The 20,006-nt window shown below is 40.0% G+C and overlaps 1 long non-coding RNA gene across 1 annotated transcript in view; it reads left to right on the top strand.

Annotated features, from left to right (window-relative positions):
• The first annotated feature begins 3,819 nt into the window (after positions 1-3,819).
• The window catches only part of LOC138753618 (uncharacterized), a 31,888-nt gene continuing 15,701 nt past the window's right edge, over positions 3,820-20,006 (top strand). The window contains exon 1 of the long non-coding RNA XR_011351297.1: positions 3,820-3,879. This is a non-coding gene — a long non-coding RNA (uncharacterized lncRNA). The remainder of the gene's footprint in view (positions 3,880-20,006) is intronic.

The following is a 20,006-nucleotide window of genomic DNA, read 5'->3' as shown; positions in this document are numbered from 1 at the left end:
GTAAAACAAATGAATGCTGGATAATGTATTTTAAAATATATGATTGTATTGAGATTAATGGTCCTAATTTAACTAAGCGATTCTCTTGAAGTTGAGGCACTTCCTGAATAATACTATCAACACTGAATTGTTGGGGTCGTGGCAAGATGGCATAGAGTCGAGACGTGTAATCTCGACCTCTCTGGCCAGACTTTTAAGTACTCGTATGTTATTCATTGTTTGGCTGGGGAGGAAGAGATTTGCTCTAAGTTCTTGACTAGTCATCAGCCACTGGTGGATGACCCACACTCAATTTTTGTTGAGGGATTACTACCTTTTGGTAGTTTTTTTTGGGGGGGGGGATTTCTTTTTTTTTCTTTATTATTATTTTAAATTTTTATTTTGTGATTTTTTTCCTATTGGAGGGCCTATATACATTGACATTATTGGCATTTAAATAATAGTAGATATGTCGAAGTTGAGGTTTGCTACTTTTAATGTTCGAGGATTAAACAGTCCAATTAAGCGTAAGCGAGTCTTGGCGTATATTAAGAAAATGAAAATTGATGTTGCTTTTTTACAAGAAACAGATTTGAATGTGAAGGAAAGTATGAAATTAAAGAGCGATTGGGCATGTATATTTTCCTTCATTTAATTCTAGGGCTAAAGGTGTAGCAATTTTGATACATAAAAATTTATCTTTTGAATTACAATCAATGGAGGAAAAGGCAGGATGTATTCTTAAATTGAATTGTAAGATTTTTAGTGAATTTTGGACTTTACTTAATATTTATGCCCCAAATGCAGATGATGAAATATTTATTTCAGATGCATTTTTATGTTTGGGTCAGGCTAATGATAATATTTTAGTTATGAGGAGTATAAAATTAATTTATTTGCTGATGACATATTGGTGTATTTAACAAACCCAGCTCAGTCACTTTTACACTTGAAGGAGTGTTTAATACAATATGGATGTCTTTCTGGATAGAAAGTTAATTGGGAAAAAAGTGAAATATTACCGGTAAGTGAAGGAGATTATTCAGTTTATAAGAATATTATTAATTTGAAATGGACTGATCGAATTATATATTTGGGTATAATTTTGAATGTTAATTAACAATCTTTATATAAATTAAATTATGTTCCATTAATTAAAAAAATTAAAACTGATTTGATTAAATGGAAAGATTTACCTATTAATTTATTGGATAGGATAAATACAATTAAGATGAATATTTTTCCGCGTATACAATATTTGTTTCAATCTATTCCGTATTTACTTGATAATTTTTTTTTTCGAGACTTGAATAAAGTGGTTAGGGAATTTTTATGGAGAGGTAAATTTTCGAGAGTAGCTTTGAATAAATTAACTTGGAAATATGAGTTAGGGGAATTATGTTTACCACACTTTCAAAATTATTATGAAGCAGCCCAACATAAATTTATTAGTTCATTGATGGATTTGGTAGGGCCTCCTAGTTGGGCTAAAATTGAGATGGCAAATATTTCTGAATTTGAAATACATCAATTTTTGGAATATAAATTTGTTACAACAATATGATGTGCCTATACTAAAACATTTAATGAAGTTATGGATAAAGAAAAATAAAATGATAGGCTCTAGGGGTAAATTATTGGCTTTGACTCCATTGTATAATAATCAACTTATTTCTTTTTCAATTCATAATCAAAGTTTATTGCATTGGAGATTTAAAGGTGTGAAAAATTTGGGAGATTGTTTTAAAGAGGGTAATTTTTTATCTTTTAATCAGATGAGGGACAGTTTTGGTATTGATAAGAACTCTTTGTTTCTCTATTATCAAATTCGATCTTTGGTAGAATGTACGTTTGGTAGAGATATGATTTTACCTGAAATGACTAAATTAGAGATTTTTTCTTATGAAGGTACCAGAGAAGGGTTATATTTCATCTATGTATCAAATATTACAAGATGGTATGGATAAAAAGGGTTGGGATAGATCTAAAAGTAAATGGGAAGCGGATATTGGTTTTATTTTTTCCGAGGATGATTGGTTAGATATTTGTTATGATAGTGTAACTAGATTGATAAATGCATGTTATGCAATGATTAACTATAATTTTTTACATCAATTATACTTAACACCTGAAAAATTAAAAAGATATGGATTTCATGAATCAGATTTGTGTTTTAGATGTGGTAATACAGTTGGAACTTTTTTTCATGCTGTTTGGTCATGTATACATATACAATCTTTTTGGAAGAAAATTCAATTGTTTTTAGAATACCTGTATAAGATTAAAATACTTTTAGATCTGACAGTATTTTTATTGGGTAGTTTGCAACCTCTGAAAGGCTTGGGATTAGATACGTTTCAGCTTGCTTTTGTATATTTAGCTTTATCTGTAGTGAAAAAATGTATTGCTAGTACGTGGAAAGATACAAATATGATTGATATTAATAGATGGTATAATGAGATGAGATATTGTTTAATAATGGAAAAAATTATGTATGTTTTGCGTGATCATTATATTTTTTTATTAATAAGTGGTTGTTATATTCAGAATATTTACATTTCAATTTACATTGATTAGATCTTACTGTGTATATTTAATTTTTCTTTAATATTCTTTCTTTTTTCTTTCTTTATGTCTCTCCTTAGGAGAGTTGGCTGAAGGGGGGGGGGGTTCTTTTCTTTTCATTTTTTTTTCTTTTTTGCTATATATAAAAAATAACATTCATGTTTATGGTTAATTATTGTATATGTCATATACTATTTGTTGTTTGAACGAATAAATAAGGTTAAAAAAAAACTCTGAATTGTTGAAAACTGAATTACCACCTAAAACTGTACAAATAATTCTTGTTTAACCAAGAATCTATTTGAAATAAATGGGCTTCCTCTTTTATCTTTATAGTTGGCAGCATAATCAAGACTGAATGTCATTGCAACACCAAGATTACTTTTGGTAGTTAGTTACTTGGGAGTGTAAAATGTAGCACAGGATGCTTCAGATCAAAATCAATTTAATCAATAAACACAGTTCTAACTGGCAGTCAGTAAATGGAAATGAGAGAACAGGTTCAGCAGGCTATCAGGAACATTGGTTTTCATTGCTAGAGGGATTGAATTTAGCAGCAAGGTGTTATGCTGCAACTGTACTAGGTATTGTTGAGGCCGCATCTGGAGTATTGCGTGCAGTTCTGATCTCCTTACTTGAGGAAGGAAGTTACTGGCTTTGGAGGTGGTGCAGAAAGAGGTTCACCAGGTTGATTCCAGACCTAAGGGAGTTAGCCTATGAGGTAAGATTGGGTCATCTGGGACTGTACTCTCTGGAATTTAAAAGAATGACAGGGGATCTTATGGAAAAATATAAAGTTATAAAAGGCATAGATAAGATAGAGGTAGGAAAGTTGTTTCCATTGTTGGGGAGACTAGAAGTAAGGGACATAGCCTTAGGAGATTTAAAACAGTGATAAAAAGGATATCCTTTTCCCAGAGGGTGGTCAATCTGTGGAATATGCTACCATTGAAGCAGTGGAGGCAACCTCAGTAAATATATTTAAGACAAGGTTGAACAGATTTTTATATAGTAAGGTAATTAAGGGATATGGGGAAAAGGCAGGGAGGTTCAGATGAGCCTATTATCAGATGAGGCAGGGACTAGCAAGAATAAATTAGAAATATATCTATAAGAGTGAAAGCATAGAAGTAATGTGGAGAAAGTTTAGGGACCAATTAAGCAGAGTTCAAGATAGGTTTGTCCACTGGTCAAGGTTAAAACCTTGTGTTTTTGATTCTTAGTTCATTTTGTGCCTGTCTCTATGATGTAATATTACATCTCTATGATGTAATATGTTGTAATATGCACCCAGGCTAATGGCTTGCTTTGCATTCTACAAGATGTGAAGGAAACGTGAGCATGAGAAATTTTTCTTTGTATTTTTGTATCCTTTAAAATATTTTGTATCTCTTTAAGTTTCTATCTCTATAAATCTTTGTATCTCTATTATATAGTAAATGTTTTGTTATTCATCATTATGAAAATCTTGTTGCAAAGCTAAGCAAAATATATATCTTTTCTATCAATGAACAAACTGCATAATTAAATAGCCACAGAGTTTGATATGTTGGATTAAGGAAATCAAAATTTGGGATATCACAGCTTACGCCTTGGAAGATGGTACTCTGAAATTAGGTTATATTAGAATAAGGAAAGTGTCGTCTATACTATTGGGTCAAAGAAAAGATGGGAGGAAAGGGGAACCATGGCTGACAAAACAGGACAGGTCAGGCAGCAAGTCAAGAGGAAGAAGGAGGCATACATTAGATATAGGAATCAGGAAACAGGAAGAGCTCATAAAAAGTATATGGTAGCCAGGAAAGGCTTAGGAGAGCTCGAAGGGCATGAGAAGGATTTATGTAGAATTAAGGAGAACCCCAAGACATTCTATACATAGGTGAAGAACAGAAGGATGATGAGATTGAAGGTGGGACCACTAAAGGATAAGGGAGACAACATGTACCTGGAAGCAGAGGAGGTTGGGGAGGTCCTAAATGAATACTTTCCATCAGTATTCACAAGAAAAAAGGACCTTAATCATGGTAAGGTCAAATTTGAACAGGTCTGTGGGCTTGACATTGTGAAGATTAAGGAAGCAGAAATGTTAGATCTTATTAAAAATATCAAGATTGATAAGTCCTGGAGCCAGACATAATATACTTGAGGCTGCTGTGGGATGTGAGAGAAGAGATAGCTGGGGCAGTAGCTATGATCTTTGAATCCTCGTTGGCTGCAGGGGAGGTGTCGGAGGATTGGAGAATGGCAAATGTTGTTGATGGTTCGTTGGTAGACATGGTCAACATGGATTTTAGTAAGGAATTTGACAGGGTCCCCCATGAGATACTCATCCAGAAAATCACAAGTCACAGGATCAATGGAAAATTAGCTGTATGGATAAAATATTGGCTTGTAGGAAGAAAGTAGAGAGTAGTAGAGGAAGGAAAATATTCTGCCTGGAGGTCAGTGACTAGTGGAATGCTGCAAGGATCTGTTCTGGGACTCCTGCTCTTTGTGATTTTTATAAAAGACCTGGATGAAGTGGCAGAAGGTTGGGTCAGTAAGTTTACGGATGACACAAAGGTTGGAGGATTTGTGGGTGGAGTTGAATGTTGTTGAAGATTACAAGATATAGACAGGATGTTGAGTTGGGCAGAAAAGTGGCAGATGGAGTTCAATTCAGATAAGTGTGAGGTGATGCATTTTGGAAGAACTAACCAGAATGCTGAGTACAGGGTTAATGTTTGGTTAATGGTGCGGATGAACAGAGGGACCTTGGGGTGCAAATCCATACATCCCTTAAGGTTGCTGCACAGATTGATAAGATAATTAAAAAGGCCTATGGGAGGCTGGGATTCATTAATAGGGGGATTAAATTCAGGAGTAGAGAGGTCATTTTACAACTCTACGAATCGTTGGTACGACCTCACTTGGAGTAATGTGTTCAGTTCTGATCACCTCATTATAGGAAGGATGTGGAAGCTATGGAGAGGGTGCAGAGGAGATTTACCAGGATGTTGCCTTAATTGGGAAACAAGTGTTATGAAGCAAGTTTAGCAGAGCTGTGACTTTTCACTTTGGAGCATAGAAGGAGACTGGATAGAGGTCTACAAGATTATGAGAGGCATAGCCAGCCAGCACCTCAAGTCAAGTCAACTTTATTTATCGTTCATTCCTTGCTCACATGGTTAAGATGAGATAGCATTTCTGTAGCACCAAGGAGTATATTTATATAGATATGTTAGGAAAGCAGTTAATGCATTTAAATATTGTTATTAAAATGTATACCCTGAAAGTCCACGGCACACTATGTACACCTGTTTCCTAAGGCAAGATCACCAAACACCAGAGGACACATATACAAAGTTAAGGGAGGGAAGTTTAGGGGAGACATCAGCATGGAATACCTTATCAGGGATGGTGTTGGAAGGTGAAACATTGGGGGCATTTAAAAGACTCTTCAACAGACACATGCATGAAAGAAAATTAGATGGTTATGGGGTAGGGAGGATTTAGTAATTATTTTTTAGGAAGGGATTATATGGATAGGCACAACATTGAGGGCTGAAGGGCCTGTACTGTGCTGCATTGTTCTATATTCTAAGTTCTAGATTAATCGTGATCTCATTGAATGGCAAAGCAGGCTTGATGGCCTACTCCTGCTGATTTTTTTCTCTGATTTTTTACGTAATATTCGCTCTCTAATATTTTTCTAATTAATTAAGGCATCTTAAATGGAGATAATATTGTAACAATGGTTAATGGAATTTGATGTAACACATTAGGTATAGATAGTGTAGGTAGATTATTTTCTTCATGCTGGAAATGTTAAATATATAACTTTAAGGTGAGAGAGGGTAAGTTTAAAGGAGATCCAAGTGCACGGTAAAATGATTTACTCTTGACTGCCCTCTGAAGTAGCCTATAAGTTCATTATGTTGTACCATTCCGTTCTCCATCATGGGTGTCCCTACACCATGGAGTCTCCACCACATGGGCCTCAGTGGCTAAGACAGCAAACCACCATTTGTCCAAGGGCAGTCAGGAATAACTAATAAAAATTTCTTTTCCCAGCAAGATCGACATCTCCTGGGTGAGTAATAAATGCATCATGGGCAATTCATTTCGACTGCAGAAGTTTTAAGTGAAGGTTGATTGGGAGTAATGAGCGGCAGTGGTGAGCTGTTTGATTCAGTGGGAGAGTGACTCACCCTAATAACTAGGATATGTGAAGCACTTTGTTAGACTGATAAAGGCTGGCAGATTTTAAACACCCTATGTGGCAATAGGTTGTGTTTTTTTTTGCCTTTATTCCAAAGAGACAATTAACCAGGTTTAAATTATATTTCCTGGGTGTGCTGAATGCTGTGATTAAGTGGGGAATGATTATGATTAATCTGTAGGCAGCTATTTTTCTTTTGTTTTGCTATGCCTGGCATCACGCTTAGCAGCAGTTGTCTAAAGAGCATGTATTCTGACTCCAGTAGAGTGCAGAGCTTTGTAAAATATCTGCTGGCAATCGTGATATTTTACCTGAATGAAGAGTTCCATTTATTGAACTTCCTGCATTGCCAAAGGCTCCGTTGGTTGTCCCATTGTAAGGCGAATAAGATAAAAAAAAGATGTTCCACAATGAAATTAAATGTTGACTCACAACCTATCAAGTTCATCCGATCCCTATGTATGGCCTGTTTAGTTTCCTGAAATCGTCATATTTCTACGCAATTCACCGTAATGTGAGAATTGTGCAGTCTACCATTGCTGAGGAAGTGGTCAGTTTTCCACTGATGAATAGCATAGTGTAGGTTCAAATCTAGCCAGATTGTCTTCATCTTAGATCAGTGGTTCCCAACCATTCACATACCACTTTAAGTATTCCCTATGCCATAAGTGTTCTGTGATTAGTAAGGGATTGCTTAAGGTGGTATGTGGGTGGAAAGAAAAAGTTTGAAAACCACTTTTTTATTCGTTCCAAATTGATTTGTTATGTGCTCAGTTAAATAACTCCAAAGGAAATGGGCCAATGACAATTTTTCTCAAGCAAAATATTTCAGTAATAATTAGGTCTAGAGCAGTGATTCTCAACCTTCCTGTCCTACTCACATACCACCTTAAGCAATCACTTACTAATCACAGAACACTTATGGCATAGGGAAGACTTAAAGTGGTATGTGACTGGAAAGTAAAAGGTTGTGAACCACTGCCTTAGATCTTGGCTCTCTCCAAATAGTGAGAAGAGGAGTACACTCACCTGATTAGGCCCTCATTTTTTGAATTCTCTCTTTAAACTCCTCCATTTTGCTCCTTTTAAGATAAGATTAATTTCTAAAGATAGGTTTACAGGCTTTCAAAGGATACAATTGAGCTGTTGTGAATGAACAACAGCTCCATGTAGGTGTTCCTGTGGTTCAGGTGATTCAATACAGATTGAAGGGCCAGCAAGATGCCATCTGCTGCAGATGAATTGTAGTGGCTCCGGTCATTTCTGAGGCAAGAGCTGATTCTCTAATAACCATGCTCTCAAAGGACTTAAAACTGTGGATGTGTTACTGGTCAGTGGTCACTGAGGCAGGTCACCTTGATCTTCTTAGGCAGTTTGAAGCAGGTGGGAACCTCAGACTGTAGTGGCAAGGGGTTGAAATTGTCTGCAACAACTCCACCCAGTTGGTCTGTGCAGGTTTTAACTGTTGGGGGCAAACACTTTCCAAGGGTTCACTCTATTGAAGATTCTTTTCAACTTGACCTCAATATGTGGGAATGCAGAGTCGCCGGAGACTGTGGTGACTCCTTATTGTTCACCCTTTTAGAGCAAGCATAGAAGGCGCTGAGTTCATCCTGAAGAAATATTTGTAATTATTGATGATTTAGTTTTGCCTCCTAGGATGTGATTGTGTGCAAGTTCTGCCACATAGGAGAATGAAGATGCTGGAATTTAGAGGAACAAAGAATGTACTGGAGGAACCTAATGGGTTGAGTAGAATCAATAGGAGAAAAAAAATGATCAACATTTCCAGCCAGAACCCTTCATCAGAAGTTAAGATGTCATTACCTTCCATCAGATCTATCTATAAGGGGCAATGTTTGGACAGGGCAAGGAATATCATTAAAGATGCAACACACCATAACCATCGGGCAGACGCTATAGGAGCCTTCATTCGGGAACTGTTAGACTTAAAAAGAGCTTTTTTCATGAAGCCATGATAATACTAAATATCAATTCATGGCGCTGAGTGGTGCTGCACTTATATTTTAGAATCAGTAACATTTTGTAACAATTTATCTGTGAATGCTGGGGTTTGTTGTACATGGTTTATTGTGTTTTTTTATTGTATTGTGTTCAATTTTATATTCCAGTCTAGGCTAATTATGTCTCATTGGCTGGTATACCAGCAGAATGACAATAAAGTGCCTCACATCACATCAAACTGACTGAACAGCCAATCATACTGAGGAATTCTCACACACACACAATTACTGATTGGTCACAGTGACACATTTCAAAGAAAAAGAGAGATTCTGTCAGGTGATCAAGAGAGAAAAATATCTGCAAAATGAATTGATTAACATCTTGTGTAAAACATATTGGATATTACTGGGCATATTGTATATTACTGGGCATATTGTATATTACTGAGCATATTGGATATTACTGGGCATATTGGATATTACTGAGCATATTGGATATTACTGGGCATATTGGATATTACTGGGCAATGTACACTGTTAACTTGTTTCTATTCTCTCCCATCTAGATTGCAGTGAATTCTCTATTACTTGCTTCATGCCATCAACCTGATTAAAATGAGTTATTTTTGTTTCCTGCCTCACCACCTAATTGACAATTATATCTCACAGTATATAATAAACCATGTTAGAGATGCAGTAGGACTGGCCTATTTGCCTTGGTTACAAAATGCAATGAGTTTATGTGAAGTATTAAAAAGATCAATTGTATTCAGGTCTAAATTTAACATCACGATGGACCCAACACTCATCAACACTCTACCATTCATGAGGTCTGCAGCCAATTTCCTATTAATTAAGAGTTTCAAGTTCAGGAGAGAGCTCAAAGTTCTCTGGGAGAACGTTAGGTTTTTAGGAGTCAGTATTACCAACATCCTGCTCTGGTCCAACCACATTGATGCTATGACCAAGAAAGCACACCAATGACTCTGCTTTCTCGGGTGCCCAAGAAAACTCAACGTGCCCCAAGGTCTTTAAAGGTGCAACACAGAGAGTATCTGCCCAGACACATGATGCTTGGTATGGGAACTGCTCTTCCCAGTAACAAAAGAAACGCAGAGAGAAGTGAACATAGCTCAGGTCATCATGCAAACTAATATTAGCTCGTTTGACACTGACCCTACCGCTTGCTGACTCAGGAAAGAAGTCAACATACCAAAGAACCTATCCCACCACAGTCACACTCTCCTCTTCCCCTTCTTGTCAGTCAGGAGATACATGAGCTTGAAAACACAGGTGTCCCGATTCAAGAACAGTTTCTATTTTGCTGTTCTCTCACTCTTATTAGTAAAAGAATTTGCACTGCTTTAACTGTACTTGTCTTTAAACCCTGTGTTCTCTCTTTTTTAGATTATAACCTAGACTCTTTGACTTAGTATAACAATATACCGACCACTTTGTGTTATTACTGCTGTATTTCAGTATAGGTTGACTTGTCTTGATAGCACACAAAACAAAGCTTTTCACAGTATCTTGGTGCACATGACAATAAGCAATTCAATGCAATTCAATTCTTTTTCAATTGGGTTCTTTTGAGTTGGAGCCATATATTTCTGAAATGTGTACAATTTGCATGTGCTTGCTTCTGTACAGAAAATGCCATATCTGGTAAGCAATGCTGTTAAAAGTTTACATCAATTATTTTTCAAGAGACCCTGGAAGGGTTGGTGATATAGCAAGTTGTATGAAGCAGGGCAAGGAGAGAGGGAAACAGAAGGCACAAGAGATTGGTTGCAATAGGGTAGAATGTCATTGTTGGTCACAAAAATGTATGAAAGATACAAAAGCAATTTCTGTCATTGCCAAAGGAATGTGGTGAAAAAGAGTTTGATAAAGCTCTGCTTCTATTTCCACAGATGCCCCATGACCTCTTAAGTGATTTATTCTTTAACTGTTTTTATTTTTTGCACTCAGTCTTGCGTCAAGAAATTTACTTTCCTTTTTATCAAACGGTAATCATTATGAGAAAACTATTCTATAATCTGTTCAAAGTCAGCACAAAAATTGTCAGTAGAGAGTAAAGATATAAAAATAAAATGCAAATTCAAATGGAGTACAAGAAATCCATTTTGAATTTAGGTTAATTTCATTAATCATCTTTGAATATTAAAAGCCCTAAAAATATATGCCAACTTTGATAAATGGACTGGCCCTGAAAGCATCCAAAACCCACTTTGCAATCAGCTGTGATTTCATTGTTAAAACTGCTGTAGTGTTTAACAATGCATTTCATAACTCATCAATCTTCACAGCACCTAAGTAATTAGAATCTATAATTTGGGACAGAGAGGCTATATGGTAGAGTGAATGTGTAAAGGTTCAGTGACAACTGACAAATCTAATAGATATTTTCCCTGGGGGGTGGATTTGACTAAAGTCAACAGATAGTGGGTGTATATGGATGTAATCTATACAAACTTTCAGAAGACATTCAGTTAAGTTCAATATAAAACTATAATAGGAAGATAGCTGATACAATTCTGCCAAGGTCCAACATGTGGTATAGTAAGAAATGGAGAAAAGGGTGAAACACGATAGACTGCAGGCGCTGTGATTGTAGTAAACACACACAAATTCTGGAGGAACTCAGCCTGTCTTTTCAGCATCTTTTCAAGCTCTGCTGGGACCAAGGAAAGCTGCCTCAGGATCTTCGTGATGCCATCATCATCACCCTGTACAAAAACAAAGGCAAGAAATCAGACTGCTCAATCTACATGGGAATCACGCTGCTCTCCATTGCAGGAAAAATTTTTGCTAGAATTCTCCTAAATAGAATAATACCTAGTCTCGCCGAGAATGTTCTCCCAGAATCACAGTGCGGCTTTCGCGCAAACAGAGGAACTACTGACATGGTCTTTGCCCTCAGACAGCTCCAAGAAAAGTGCAGAGTACAAAACAAAACAAAACAAAGGAATCTACATCACCTTTGGGGATCTAATGGATATCTGGATCCAGAAGCAAGAGATTGTGAGTAAATTGTTGGAACTGAGGGCTGATAAATCCCCAGGGCTTGATGGGCTGCATCCCAGGGTGCTTAAAGAAGTTGCTATGGAAATTGTGGAGGCACTGGTCGACATTTTCCAAAGTTCCATAGATTCGGGGGAGGTTCCTGAGGATTGGAGAATGGCTGATGTGGTGCCGATTTTTAAGAAGGGAGGGAGGGAGAAAACGGGAAATTATAGACTGGTCAGCCTGACGTCAATGGTGGGGAAGATATTGGAATCTATCATAAAAGGAGTAATAGCAGAACACTTATCCAGAAATAATAGTATAAGGGATAGTCAGCATGGATTCCTTAAGGGTAAGTCATGCTTGACTAACCTTCTGGAATTTTTCGAGGATGTGACAAAGAGGGTGGACATGGGAGAGCCAGTGGATGTGGTGTATTTGGATTTCCAGAAGGCCTTTGATAAGGTACCGCACGGGAGACTAGTGGGCAAGATCAGGGAACATGGTATTGGAGGTAAGGTGCTGACATGGATAGGAAATTGGTTAAGAAATAGGAAACAAAGGGTTAGAGTAAGCGGGTCTTTTTCAGGATGGCAGGATGTGATGAGTGGAGTGCCGCAGGGATTGGTATTGGGTCCTCAGTTGTTTGTAATTTATGTAAATGATTTGGATGAGGGGATTATTAATAACATGAGCAAATTTGCAGATGACACTAAACTGGGTGGCGGTATGGGGTGTGAGGAGGATGTCATGAAAATGCAGAGGGACTTAGACAGGTTGGGGGAGTGGGCTGCTGAATGGAAGATGACGTTCAATGTGAGCAAATGTGAGGTTATCCATTTTGGGGGCAATAATAGGAAAGCTGAGTATTATTTAAATGGAGACAAGCTAGGGAGTGGGGAGGTGCAAATGGATCTGGGTGTACTTGTTCACCGCTCACTGAAGGCTAACATGCAGGTTCAGAAAGCTGTGAAGAAGGCAAATGGCATGTTGGCTTTCATAAAGAAGGGATTGGAGTATAGGAACAGAGACGCCCTTGGGCAGTTGTACAGGGCCCTGGTGAGACCCCACCTGGAGTATTGCGTCCAGTTTTGGTCTCCAATTTGGAGGAAGGACATACTAGCTAAGAGGGTGTGCAGCGCAGATTTACAAGGTTAGTTCCAGGGATGGCGGGGTTGACATATGCTGAAAGGCTAGAAAAATTGGACTTGTATCCGATGGAGTTTAGAAGGATGATGGGGGGAAATGATTGAGGTATACAAAATGATCAGGGGGGTAGACAGGGTGAAGTCAGATTACTTGTTCCCAATGATGGGGGAGACGAGGACTAGAGGGCATAGTTTAAGAATACAGGGTAGGCCCTTTAGGACGGAGATGAGAAAACATTTTTTTACCCAGAGAAGTGTGAATCTGTGGAATGCTCTGCCACAGAGGGTGGTAGAGGCAGATTGGCTGATTATGTTCAAAAGAGAGTTAGATAAGACAAAGGAGTTAAGGGTTATGGGGATAAGGCTGGAAAGGGGTACTGATAGTAGTGATCAGCCATGATTTGTAAAATGGCGGTGCTGGCTCGATGGGCCGAAGGGCCTACTCCAGCTCCTATTGTCTATTGTCTATTGTCTATTGTCTCACCAAAGCCTTCGACACCGTGAGCAGGAAAGGGCTTTGGCAAATACTAGAGCGCCTCGGATGCCCCCCAAAGTTCCTCAACATGGCTATCCAACTGCATGAAAACCAACAAAGTCGGGTCAGATACAGCAATGAGCTCTCTGAACCCTTCTCCATTAACAATGGCGTGAAGCAAGGCTGCGTTCTCGCACCAACCCTCTTTTCAATCTTCTTCAGCATGATGCTGAAACAAGCCATGAAAGACCTCAACAATGAAGACGCTGTTTACATCCGGTACCGCACAGATGGCAGTCTCTTCAATCTGAGGCGCCTGCAAGCTCACACCAAGACACAAGAGCAACTTGTCCGTGAACTACTCTTTGCAGACGATGCTGCTTTAGTTGCCCATTCAGAGCCAGCTCTTCAGCGCTTGACGTCCTGTTTTGCGGAAACTGCCAAAATGTTTGGCCTGGAAGTTAGCGTGAAGAAAACTGAGGTCCTCCATCAGCCAGCTCCCCACCATGACTACCAGCCCCCCCACATCTCCATCGGGCACACAAAACTCAAAACGGTCAACCAGTTTACCTATCTCGGCTGCACCATTTTATCGGGTGCAAGGATCGACAACGAGGTAGACAACAGACTCGCCAAGGCAAATAGCGCCTTTGGAAGACTACACAAAAGAGCCTGGAAAAACAACCAACTGAAAAACATCACAAAGATTAGCGTATACAGAGCCGTTGTCATACCCATACTCTTGTTCGGCTCTGAATCATGGGTCCTCTACCGGCATCACCTACGGCTCCTAGAACGCTTCCACCAGCGTTGTCTCCACTCCATCTCAACATTCATTGGAGCGACTTCATCCCTAACATCGAAGTACTCGAGATGGCAGAGGCCGACAGCATCGAATCCACGCTGCTGAAGATCCAACTGCGCTGGGTGGGTCACGTCTCCAGAATAGAGGTCCATCGCCTTCCCAAGATCTTGTTATATGGCAAGCTCTCCACTGGCCACCGTGACAGAGGTGCACCAAAGAAGAGGTACAAGGACTGCCTAAAGAAATCTCTTGGTGCCTGCCACACTGACCACCGCCAGTGGGCTGATATCGCCTCAAACCGTGCATCTTGGCACCTCACAGTTCGGCGGGCAGCAACCTCCTTTGAAGAAGACCGCAGAGCCCACCTCACTGACAAAAGACAAAGGAGGAAAAACCCAACACCCAACCCCAACCAACCAATTTTCCCCTGCAACTGCTGCAACCATGTCTGCCTGTCCCGCACCGGACTTGTCAGCCACAAACGAGCCTGCAGCTGACGTGGACATTACTCCTCCATAAATCTTCATCCGCGAGGCCAAACCAAAGAAGAAGAAGATGCAGAGATATATTGCCAGTATTTCAGGCTTGGGCCCTTCTTCAAGGAAAAAACAGAAAAGGCAGAAGCAGAATATATCAGAAAGTCTCAGAATTCAAACAATGAGGGTGGAATCTAAACCAACAAAAGGTCTTAATTGAATGTGCTAAAGGCCTAGATGAGAATTTATCATGTCTGTGCAAAAGGAGACTGGGAAAGGAAAGGTGAAGGGGATTGGGTTTAACGAAAGGCAGAGAGGTCAATATTAATGTCATCCAGTTGGAGGGTGTCCAGTCGCAAGATTAGGTGTTGTTCCTCCAAGTTACGGGTAGTCTTAGTCTGACAGTGCATGAGACCAGAGACAGACAAGTCAGTGAGGGAAAGGGATTGATATTGAAATGGGTGACTATAGGGAGATCCACGGTATTGTGGCGGCAGAGCTGTGGTGCTCAACAAAGCAACTCCCAGTCTGTGTCCAGTCTCACCCATGTAGAGGAGACCATAATGGGAGTACTGGATACAGAAAATAATCCCTACATATTCACAAGTGAAATGTTGCTTCACTTCGAAGTTTGAGGCCACGAATGCTGTGGGAGGAGGTGTGGGCACAAGTGGAGCATCTACCTCAGACACAGGGGTAGGTCCCAAGGGGACAATTGGTGGGGAGGAAGGAGTAGACAAGGGAGACATGGAGGGGGCACTCCATGTGGAAGGTATAGAGGAGAGGAGAGGGGAATATGTGTCTAGTGGTTGGATCATGTAGTAGGTGGTGGAAATGGCGAAGGAGAATGTATTGGGTGTGGAGGCTGGTGAGGTGGTAGGTGAGGACAAGGGAATTCCTGTCCTTGTTGCGTGCAGAGGGCAGATGTGCGGTTAAAGGAGGCTATGCGGGTGAGTATCGAATTGGTAGTAGAGGGAAACCCATGTTGTTTGAAGAAAGAGAACATCTCTGATGACCTGGCATAGAAGTCCTCATCTTGAGTGCAGATGTGACATAGGTGAAGGAATTGAGAGAATGGAATGGAATCTTTATAGTGGAGAGGATGGGAAGAGGTATAGTGGAGATAACTGTGGGAGTTGGTGGGTTTATAGAAGATATCTGTCGAGAGTTTGTCTCCTGAGATGGAGACAGAGAGATCGAAGAAAGGAAGAGGTTTGCTCGAGATGAACCAAGTGAATTTGAGGTCGGGTTGGAAGATGGCAGAAAAGATAATGAAGTCAATGAGCTCATCATGGGTACACGAGGCAGCACCAAAGTAGTCATCGACGCTGTGGAGGAAGAGTTGAGGGGGCCTTGCCTGTGAAGGCTTGTAGTTTGGATTGCTCCACATAGCCAACAAAAAGACAAGCATAGCTAGGGTACATGCGGGTACCCATGGCTCCCCCTTTAACATGGAAAATGTGTAAAAGAAGAAATTATTGAGGATGAGGGCAAGTTCTGCAAGCCGGAGGAGGGTGATGGTAGAGGGGACTGGTTTGTTCTAATGTCCAGAAAGAAATGAAGGGCTCTGAGGCCTTCAGTATGGGGAATGGAGGTGTATAGGGATTGGATGTCCATGGTAAGCATGAGGCAATCGAGTTCAGGGAACTGGAAGTTGTTGAAATGATGAAGGGTGTGTGAAGTGTCCCAGATGTAGGTGGGGAGGGACTGGACAGGGGGGGGGGGAAGAATACAAAGTCAAGATAAGTAGAGACCAATTCGGTGGGACAGGAGTAGGTGGACACTGGGTCTACCGGGAAAATTGGGTTTGTGGATCTTGAATATGAGGTAGTAATGGGCAGTGCGGGATTGAGGAATAATAAGGTTGGAGGCCATGCCAGGGGAGGTGATTGGAAGTGATGAATCATAGAACATTACAGCACTGAAATAGGCCCTTTCGCCCCCTGTGTGGAACCATTTTTTTGACTAGTCCCATTGACTTGTACCCAGCTCATAGCCCTCCATACCTTTCCCATCCATATGCCTATACAAATTCTTCTTATACGTTAAAAATTGAGTCCACATTTACCACTTCAGCTGGCAGCTCGTTCCCCCACCAATCTCTATGTGAAGAAGTTCCACTCATGTTCCCTCTGAACTTTCCCCTTTCACCCTTAACCTATGTTATCTCACCTACCTTCAGTGGAAACAGTCTATCTCCATTTACTCTGTCTATTCCCCTCTAAATTTTAAATACCTCGATCAAATCTTCCCTTCATTCTTTCATGCTCCAGGAAATAAATCCTAACCTCTTTAACCTTTTCCTGTAGTGAAACAAAATAGGCTGTAATTGTAGTAGGAACACCAAAATGCTGGAGGAACTCAGCTGACCTCCCCCCACCCGCCACCCCAACCATCCAGAGGAAACAAAAACATATCCTCAATGCCTCTTAAAGAAGGGTTCAGGCCTGAAACATTGACAGTATATCCCCACCTTCCTCAGATGCTGAAAAGACCAGCAAAGCTCATCTAGCATATCAGTGTAACATTTCCAGTTAACTCAGTTCCTGAAGTCAGGGCAACATCGTAGTAAATCTTCTCTGCACTTTTTTTGATAGCTTTCCTGTGGTTAGGTGACCAAACCTGCACACAATACTCCAAAGTTTGCCTCAACAATGTCTTATATAATTTTACCATAATATCTCAATAATTTGATTTATAAAGACCAATATGCCAAAAGCTCTCTTTACAACCCGATCCACCTGTGATACCACAATTAGGGAATTATATATCTGTATTCCCATATCCATGTGTCAAAGGCCTTACTAAAGTTTATGTAGACAACTTCCACAGCCTTTCCTTCATCAACTTTCCTGGTAACCTCCTAAAAAAACTCTAAAAGATTGGTAAAACACAACCTACCACCCATCAGTCCATGGCTATCCAAATAATTATATATTCAATCTCTTTCAATAATTTACCTACTAGGCTCACTGGCATTAGGCTCACTGGCCTATAAATTCCAGGGTTACTTTTGGAGACTTTTTTAAACAATGGAACAATGTGAGCTACCCTTCAATCTTCTGGTATGCACCCCCCCCACCCCCCCACTGTGGGTAAGGAAATTTTATTTTTTTCTGCCAGAGTTCCTACAATTTTGACACCAGATTCCCTCAAGGTTTAAGGGAATAACTTGTCAGGCCTTGGGTATTTATCCACTTTCATTTGCTTTAAGACACCAAGCACCACCTCCTCTTTAATCTGTAGAGATTCTATGTGACCATTTCTTTTGTGAAACCCCATGAAAAAAAATCATTTAAGATCTTCCCCATCTCTTTTGGCTCCTTACAAAGCCGACCACTCTGATCTTAAAAGCAACCAATTTTGCCCTTTACTATCCTTTTGCTCCTAATATACTGTAGAAACCTTTAGGATTTTACTTCACATTGTCTACCAAAGCAACCTCATGTTTTCTTATAGCCTTCCTGATTTATTTCTTGAGGATTTTATTGCATTTTTTATACTCCTCAAGTATCTCATTTTCTCCATGTTGCCTATATCTGCTATACCTCTCTCTTCTTCCAACCCAGATCCTCAATATCCCTTGAAAACCAAGGTTTCCTATGCCTGCTAACCTTTCCTTTATTCCTGACAGGAACATACAAACTTACCTTTGAAGGTCCTCCACTTATCTCGCACATCCCTCCCCAAAAACAACCCAATCCATGCATTCTAGATCCTTTCTCATTTCCTCAAAATTGGCCATTCTTCAATTTAGTATCTCAACCCACGGCCCAGACCTTTCCTTCTCCATAGTTAACTAATGACATTATGACATTATGATCACTGGACCCAAAATGTTCCCCTGCACATACCTCTATCACTTGTCATCTCATTCTTAATCAAGTATTGGATTCTCTCTCATTGGTACCTCTATATATTGATTCAAAAAACTTTCCTGCACACATTTGACAAACTCCAAGCCAACCATACACACATTTGACAAACTCCAAGCCAACCAGCCTTTTTACAGTATGGGAGACCCAGTGAATATGTGGAAAGTTAAAATCTCCTACTATCACATACTTATGGATCCTGCAGCAGTCTGCTATCTCTCTACAGATTTTCTGCTCCAACTCTCCTTGACTATTGGGCAGTCTATAATACAACCCCATGAGTATAATCATACCTTTCCCATTCCTCTGCTCCACCTATTTTGTCTCAGTAGATGAGCCCTCTGGTCTGTCCTGCCTGAGCACAGCTATGATATTTTCCCTGTCGAGCAATGCTACTCCTCCCCCTTTCAGCCCCATCCATTCCATTGCATGTAAAGCAATGGAATCCCAGAACATTAAGCTGCCAGTCCTGTCCCTCCTACAACCAAGTTTCACTAATGGCTACAATGTCATAATTCCACATGCCAATCCACACTCTAAGCTCATCTGCCTTTCATACAATACCCTTTGCATTGAAATAGTTTCACCTGAGAACACTTCCACCATGTAATCCATTGACTTCTAATGGTGCTTGCAATTTTAACATCATCTTTTCCCTCCTTCGCTCCTCTATCTTAGAACACTACAGCACTGTACAGACTCTTCTGCCCTTGATGGGTGTGGAGGGTGGGTGGGTGATGGGCCAGATGGGCTGCGCGACAACCATTCAGGTTTCCCTGGCACTGGTATTGACAGAGTGGGGGGATTATGGGTAACGAAGATGGCAATTTATACCACATTGAGCCACCAGCATCACCATCCTGAGCGGACCTGTGAGGTTCTGGAGCAGTCCAGAAGTGGCCTGATGAGGTACCGAAGCAGCTCAATGAGGTGCCAGAGCACCGCTCCAGTGAGCTCCGGCAGCACTTCACCCCTGGAGTTATCCATAGTAACATAGATTTATTTATTTGGCGAATAACCTTTAAAGTGCAATTTGCACCAAATTTTGAATTGCCACTCAGCTAACATATTGGGAACCAGAAATGAAAATGTATTGGGGTTGAATTGATATGGTAGAGCAAAATAATGGGCCCATGACAAATCAGCCCATTACTATTGGAGAGATGGAAGGACCAAGTTCTGAACTCTTATAGGGGACTCCATCAATGTGGATGACATTAAGGGCAAGAGACATGAAAAGGATTATATCTAATACACCTTTGTGCATATATGTCTGTTTGCTTGTCTGTTCTCCAATCTAATCAATATGGAGCATTCTAGAAATATCCAAGGAGGTTCAGTAGGTGAAACATGAGATGCTGAATGTCATGACCAGTTGAATTTAACCTGTAAAGCCATATGAAGTTCAAAAGTGTTTTCTCACCAGCTTTCACTGATTTGCATTACTGTTTATTATACAAGTTTTGACTCTCTCAGACTTGCATTACTGATTACTATTAGAGTGGTTACATT

This window comes from Narcine bancroftii, chromosome 1 (assembly GCF_036971445.1).
Source record: "Narcine bancroftii isolate sNarBan1 chromosome 1, sNarBan1.hap1, whole genome shotgun sequence".
Lineage (NCBI taxonomy): Eukaryota > Metazoa > Chordata > Chondrichthyes > Torpediniformes > Narcinidae > Narcine > Narcine bancroftii.
This window is presented reverse-complemented; position numbering and strand designations above follow the sequence as displayed.